Here is an 8,222-nt window from a genome sequence, read left to right as displayed (position 1 = left end):
TTCTCAGCAGCCATTATTTAGTACTCAAATAACTGCTGCTGATTCCCCCCTTACAGCAGAAGGATGACATGTTCATTGGCCTAGAAACTTATGGCTGGGTGGAGCATGAACTGGTTCATGAAATGTTTGACTCACATCATTTAAGAAAAGCCCCAAATATAGGAAAAGGTGTTGGTGATGCCAACCAAGGTTTCTATTTACAGATCAGCTGCTTGCAGAACATGCAGTGTTTCTTCAAGGAAATATGGAGAGAGAGGAAATGGTTGCAAACTCTGAGAGAGAGAAAAGAGTTACCTGATGACACAGAATTGGACTAGGTCCAAGAGGATTACCAGCAAGATAAAGGGGCTCTGGTTTAGTCCTGCTATCTTTGTTCCAGCTTTTTCTGTGAAAACAAAAAGTCCAAATATACAGGCTCACTGCTAACTGCAATATATAAAAGCATTTTCATGTCTGCAAAGTCCTCACTGCAGAATTAAATGAAGACTTTGTGAGTAATCAGTTGGTGCATGTTCTTAAAAATACGTGCATCACAGACAAATTGGCTTTTGTTCAGAAATTGGGGCAGGCCATATGACCAAGTCAGCCAGGACAGGTGATGACAAGGATAGTGGCTTGTTATTGTGTGGTGAAACTTCATGCAATATTGCCATGCTCTGTTCTGGGATCTCAGCAAGTCTTCATCTAAAGAGAACCACGTTTGGTCAGTTGCACTGGGTATTTTTTCTCCCAGGACAGGAAGAGAGAGGACCAAGTCATTGCTGGATATGGTAACCATCCTTCTGCAATAAGCATGTTCAAGGAGTAAAGCACTCTTCACTCACTATACTTCAGCATTACACTTTCCCTCTCATTCCTATCACAATCCATTTTAACAGCCTTATTGTCCTGTTTATAAGAGATAGCAAAATGAATCTTAAATGCCATGTTCTGCCTGGGTAGTTAATATGTTAACAATTATCTTAAAGTCTACAGAGCTACAGCTTAGCTCAGAGAGGAAGGACAGTGTTAACTCATGTGCTCTTAGGAAGCAGGATTTCAAAGGCTCCTTTGCCCATCTTAACACTACACAGGTGGGCTGGTGATTTAGTGAACATCTGTCTTGTGATCACATGAATCTGTCCTCCATTTGATTTTCTGATGGGTGAGGTATGTTCTGGCATCTATTCTGATAGTTACTGATCAGAAGCGATGATGCCTAGCCAAATATGTGCTTTCCAGAAATGCCTGGAAAGGGTTGAATAAGAGTGAGCACAAGCATCAGGGTCTGCATGGAGAGTCTCCCTTTGAGTTTCTTCTAATGAACTTGTAGCTTCTGCTCTTACCCAGTTCTTGGTGTTTGGCTACAGTGAAGTCCATGGCCACTAATCAGCACGTTGCACAAACAAGGATTTACGATTTCCACTGATGTTTCTTCCTCCTTGGAGATATGATTTATTCTGAGGAACTAACTGGATCCTGACTGGGGATCTGTGCTGTGGTCCAAGGTTGAGATGAGATTCTTCTTCTCAGTCAGATACTTCTTTTTCACTGTCACACTTTTGCTCCAGGCTCTAACAGTGCTAGGACTAGGAACGTGGAGGGGTATATGTATGTATTACATATGTTAGCGATTGCGGATGCTATCAAGGCCACAAACAAAAATTTGAGAATGGTGGCCTAATATTTTTTTGGGTTTTGCCTGTTTCTGTGAGAGAATATTAGCAATTTTAAAATTTAATTTAGCATAATTTAATTTATTAAAATTAGAAAATTCACCTTGTGCCTGACAGTAGCAATACTCTGGTGGAACATGACCTGAAAGCCATTCCTGGATAAAGCATGAGCATAGAACATGTGAAATGGGATTTCATTGCCTGGTAGCTGCTGGCTGAGGTTCTTCATTGTTTTGTCTTGTGATGGATGTTGTGAGAAGGCCAGGCAGTTTCATTAGTCCTGGATTCTGGATCCTATTCTTGAGAAAATCCATAAGATGACGTCCTAGTTTACACCTCATCTGCGTATTAGGCTACGTAGGATGGCAGGTCAGCTTGCCTGAAGAGCTCCTCTCTCCAGAGGCAGCTGGGCCTTTGCTCTGGGTGCCCGCTCAGCTTGACAGGAAGATGAATGAGAACATTTGTAAATTTTTGTCTCGTACAATGTATTCCCGGCTTACTTCCAGCCCTGATTTTGAAACTGGCATGTGACTGGTTCAGTTGAGTCTTCCCATGTCTTTCTAACATTCCGTTTCAATTTGGGCATATTGTTCTGCTTGGTGATAGTGGCTCTGATAATTGCATGAGTCAGCCATTTTGCGCAGTTTGGCAATATCCTGATCTATTGTTTTTTCAGCTCCTTGGACAACATTCCTGATTCTGTGGGTTGAAAAGCACTTCTAGGATTTTACAGAGTCCTTCCTGCTCTGCTCTTGTCCCTACCAAAGACTATAAATGCATATGGTGGAACTTATCTGAGAGAATTAAAGACATGCCTGTTTGCATTTCATTTTCTTCTGCATACACTATCAGCTCTTTTCAGTTCTATCTTGCAGCCAAAAAGGCACAGAGCTACTGACCACAGCCCTGTTTACATTTATCTGTCAGATCTGAGACAGTGCTGTGCCCTGGACCTTGCCTTTGTTTCCTTCTCCTTCTCTTTCTTTCTATGATATTGTTAGTTTCTTGCACTTGTGAGTCCCTTTTCCTCACTCCACCACCCTCCATGATCCAGCATAATAGGCAGCTCCCCACAGAGAGGTGAAAGAGTTGCTCAAGACTGTTTGTGTCCTTAATTATTAAAGAAGTGTTCCCTTCAACTAAGTAATTTGTGGTTATTAATTCATGCTATTTGGCTAGCTGTGAAGAAAGGATGTCTCATTGTTATTTTGCATTCGTTTGATTGGCACCTTATTTGAATGCAGGTTTTATCAAGTTTTATCTCGAGCTGAGTGACACAGCTAATTATACCTGTTTTCACAAGCTTCAAGCTCCAGTCTGAAGGAGGGTGAGTACATAAAGCACTGGTGTCTTAATTCTTAGAGATAAATGTTTGGTTTCACAAGATGTTTGAGCACATGGGTTTGAAATGTGACTTCTGCTAGTAAAATTCACATCACAGGAAGACTCTGTGAGCAGTCAACAGTTTTTTGTGCCTGTTACGGTTAGTAATCCAGAGAGAAGTGTAAGGGGCAGATCCACTGGGACACGTCCCAGCACAGAGGGAAGAGCTAAGCAATCATGGGATGTTTTGCAAGAGATGCTGTGTTCCTCCTTTTCTCTCCATGAAGCTTGGAGGACCCAGGAGTCCAGGGTTACAGTGGCAGTTGGAAGGGAGATCTGAGAGCTCCAGGTCAAATGTGTCCACATAAAGCTAAAATAATAGTAGAGATGAACCTATGTAAGAAGTTAACTTCTTCCTACACAGCCTGGTCAGGGGTCACTGAAGAATCTGGGGTAGGGAACTGCTTCTTAGAAGATGACCCAGGAAAATGTGCTTCCTACCTTAGACCACATCTAGGACTAAACCAGTATGTAAATCTACAGGAAAATCTTTAATATCATAAAGGCTGCATTTTTGTCTGTACCTTCGTGCCAGATCATCTAATGGCAGGTGTTACCTAGTAAGAAGGATCGTGTTCAGTCAGTGCATGGATGACTCATCAGCACAGCAGGTCAGAAAGCTGAGGGCTGTAGATGGGCTTTAAGAAGAGCTGAGATAATTTTATGACCTATGAAAGCCTTTGCCTTGCTGTATAATCAGTAAGAGAAGGGTAATCAAAGCTTGTTCCTTGGGGCACCAGCTAATGATACTAATTAGCACACAGACAAGACTTTGCTGAAAGCATTATACCCAGGCATGTGCTAATATAATTAGCTGATTGTCTAGAAGAAAGTGTTCCCCTTGCCTTCTCCCTCTCCTGCAAGATTATGCAATGGAAAGGAAGGAGGGTTTGATGCTTGCTCAGAAAATAGATGCCACTGTGGAGTAGTCCAGCACGGTGTGTTTGGGCAGCTTCTCTAGGAATGTGAATCTGTGATGAGGTTTAAAGAGATCCCTCAAACTACTACTCCAAGTTACATCTCAGTGCACTGTGGGACAAAGGTAGTGTTATTAGGTTTTTTGGTCTGTTTGTACTCCTAGAAAACTGTTGCCAAGGCCAGCTATGTCCAGCCCCCTATGTATACTCAGGCGATAGCAATGATACTCAAGTGAAGTCACAGTCCTGAGCTTCTGGGAAGAGAAGTTTGTGTGGAAAACAGTTCCTGTTAGCTTCTATGGTGCAAGAGCATTGCTGCTCATAGCCAAAACCAGGGAGTGGTACAGGCTCTTGGCACCACCACAGGCTCTCAGGAAACTCTGAAGATCAAAGATCACTCCCTCTGATGGGCTGTGGGGCTAGCTGCCTTTCCTAAGCAGGGCTCCTTGCAATGAATTCAGATTCGATGAAATCTAATGTCCTGACATTACAGTGACCGCTTTAGCTCCAAGGAGCAAAACTCAGACAGAGGCACTGGAGTCTGGCAGTGACCAAGTGTTTTCTCTTGTTGGCTTTCTATTTCTAGGACACTGTTGGATATGATCCTAAGCGATATATCTGTCTTCCAGGCTTTTGTGTGTATGTGTGTGTGTGTGTGTGAGTGTGATTAGGCAGAAAATATTCCTTCCATTGTTATATGGTAGAGAAGCAAAGAAAGACCAGTTTGAAAGAGCAATGTAAGGCAGAATATATTTTTCTTTTAACACCGTACAAGTCCCTGCCTGGTCAGACCTCCATAGTACTCAGCATTCTGCCCAACCAAGTCAGAGCCAAGTTTTGCAGCTGCATTCAGGGTTTCTCACTCCCTTTCCTCTCCACTGCACCTGCAAAGAAAAGAGAATCTGTTGTGTCTGGAAGCATGTGACATATAGGTTGGCTGGACCTACAGTGGGCAGAAGAAAGAGACCAAGTTGTTCCTTGTAATTTCATAGGTCCTGAATAAAAGCTATCATTTGGAAGAGTTCTTGGTCATCAGAATCACCTCCTGGCCAGGTCTTGAGGAGCTATTACGTGGTCGTCCTTTCTGGAAAGGGTGGGTGGTGGGAAGTCCCTTCCTCTGCTCTTACACAGGACCACTGGTAATTTGCAGTTCTGGGACAGGTCTTTTCAAGTTAGATAAAGCCAGTGTTTTGTGAGCAGACTTGGGAGCAAGAGGGAAGCAGCCTTGTGCCACCAGTTCCTTTAAGTGTTCCTGTCTCATGGGATATGAATGTGCTATGAAGCAGCCCCTTCCTTTCATTTGCTTTAGGCTTGTGTCTGCCCCACTTCCAGTGTGGGTTGCCTGCTTTTGGATTTGACTTTGTACCCAAACCTGCCATCCTTGCTCCTTGGAGGGCAGTTTAGCCCGTAGATCTCTTAGTAGGACTACAGTGAACACCTCCAGCATCTTCCCTGGGTGGCCCACTTAGACAAAGCCTAGCAGTCTGATGCCCAGTGCTTGTTCCACAAATATGAACTGCTCCTTCCATCACCTGAGTTTTTATAACCACACCCATCACAAGCAGTCATAAACATTGTTCACGCAGGTGTGTGACTCAGTGAGCGCCCATGGGACTGACTTTTACACACCTCAGATTACCACATTGAGGGGATAGTTGTTCTCAAGGCCTGAGTAATTTGCTTAATGGACCCTATTTTTAAATGAAGGAGGCAGAGGTGACAGCGTTACTAGGAAGGAAGATAACTACATCTTCACTGTGACACTGGGGGCGTTAAGCAAAGTTCTTTCTTCCTAAGGCGGTACTCCATCCTCAAGTAAAGGAGAGTCCACATTGCTTCTGCCAGTTTAAGGCCAGAGAAAAGCACACATAAAGTGGAAGATTAAACACAAAATATTGCATTCTTGGTTTTTCAGGACCTGTAAAAAAGCTGGTAATGTGTCAAAAGCTGGAAGCTCACATCTTCTCCGATGTCTTCCCAAAGTGCTGAGTAACATATTTCTGAGTCGTGCATTTGGGCATGTGTGAGTTACCGTGTGTGGCAAAAATAAGGTTCCTTCCCTTTCCTTATTCATGTTGCATACAGACACAACCACGTCATTCACATAAATCAGGCACAATTAGCCAGAGGGCTCAAATTTACAGTGCTTCTGATAAACCAGACACCTAAGAAATTCTGTGATGGGAAAAGGCTGCACTCTGCAAGAACACAGCAGGTAACAGTAGCCTTGTGAACGATAGCCCAAAGCCTCAGCTTTCGCCCCAGTACCTGAACATCTCAGTGTCCTGAGGGAAACATCTGCGGAGCAATTATTGTCTTGGAAAGAGCCATGGGAAAATAAAGCAGTCAGTAACACTTGAAAAGCGTCCCAGATTCCCACTGAAAGGCTTTGTCAGAGCTGTGAACCTTCACTTTATTTAGCTGTATGCATTTTTTTTTTGGAGTGAGTAGTAAACCAAAAAAGTATCCTGTATGTTACTGCGGTGGGAAATCTCAGCCGTGATAACATTCAGCTCAAGGTTGTTATCTAGTGGGTTGTAACCTGCGGAATATGGGAATATTTCTCAAAGGAAAAGCAGGGCTTGTCACTTTGTGCTCTTTAGGAGCTTAACTGTTTGTGTGTCAGTAGGTCCCAGCTGGATGAGCCACTTAACACACAGAGGGACAACCACTACTTCATGCTGACATGCCGAGGGATTGGATACATTCACCCCCTCTCTGCAGGACACAAATTTTATGTCACAGACATTCCTCTTTTTTTTTTTTTTTTTTTTTTTCCCCTTGAGATTTTCTTTTCATACAAGAGGAAGGGGAGATTGGGACCTTCAGTCTGCACAAACCTCTCTGTTTCTGTCTCTGCTGACATATACAAACTAGCATGGCAGGCCATTAAATACATGCCTATTACAGCAAGAGAAATGACAAGGCTGCCACTGAGCATGGTGTTTCCTAGCAGGACAAGCTGGATAGCACAGTCCCCAGATGCTGCTCCATGCTCTGGCATCCGTCCTGCTCATTGGTCTCATGCATCAGGGACAGGGTCACAGCTCCAGTTGTGTTGGGTATGGCCAGTTGCAGCTGTGGCGGAGAGACATGGGAGAACCTCAGGGAGCCTGCAGAGGTACACCGAGCTATGGAGGAACTTGTGTGTGCATGGGGAGGAAAGGTGTGGGGCACACAACCTGCCTACATGTAATCCCAAGTGGAAATGGCATGTGAGGTTGAGCAATAGTGCTTGGCACTTGCCTGCAGAGGCTATCAAAGGACTTTGTGCAGGAGACAGTATCACTCCCCCCATTTTCACAGATGGCACGATTGAAGCACAGGGCAGTGAAATAGCTTAGCTAAGGTCACCCAGGGAGGCAGTGGAGGAGCTGGGAATAAAACCCAGGTTTCATGAATCACTAAACCACACTGCTTCCCCTTAGGGCTATGGATGTGTTATAATAGAGCAAGATCCAGATGTGGTTTTTAACTGTCATTCAATAATCTGTGTGATATTACTCTGCCTAAGAAAATATACAAATTTGGACTCCCTGAAGATTTGACTAGTTCAGGGGAGCTTGATTAAGCCTGTTTGTCATGACATTGTTAGGCAGAACAGCATGTAAGGGAATGGGGGGCAATTCTCAAACACACTGCCAGGGCCTGTGGAGTTACTGAGCCCTTTCTGTACCCAGAAGGATGCATTCGGATTTGAGAAACACAGTCTCTGAAAATGAAGGAAGGAGCAGAGTCAGAGCAAAGAAGCTGGACCACATCAGGAGGTAGGAGGAAAACAGATGCTTGGCAACAAATCTGTGATCAGATGTGTTGTTCCAGTGGCAGCCAATCTCCTTAGAAAGTTATTACTCTCCAGCTGTTCATCTCTGTTCCCTCCATTCCCTTCTCAACCCACCAACTCAGCTGCTTGTTAACTGCTCCAAAAAGCAACCCAGGCTGTTCTGAGGGAGCTGGGTTTGGAGCTGATTGCAGAGCTGCCTACACTGGCCATTCAGCAGAGGTGGTGGTGAGGAAGAGACAGGGCAAGGGGCCAGGGATGGCCAACTCTCCACCCAGCTCTGTCACATCTCAGCAGCTGGTCTAGCTGCAGTCAGAGAAAGTGGTGTTAGATGGGTAAAAAAATATTGCTCTGCATGTAAAACTCTTCATGCTTTGATATTAACAGGAAGCAGTGAACGGGCCAAACCCCCATAGCCTGAAGCCATGACTTAAGTTGATCTGTGTTCATAATTCTACCTTAAAGTTTGAGCTGAGGGGATGGGGA

Source organism: Strix uralensis, chromosome 6 (assembly GCF_047716275.1).
Source record: "Strix uralensis isolate ZFMK-TIS-50842 chromosome 6, bStrUra1, whole genome shotgun sequence".
Classification (NCBI taxonomy): Eukaryota; Metazoa; Chordata; class Aves; order Strigiformes; family Strigidae; genus Strix; species Strix uralensis.
This window is presented reverse-complemented; position numbering follows the sequence as displayed.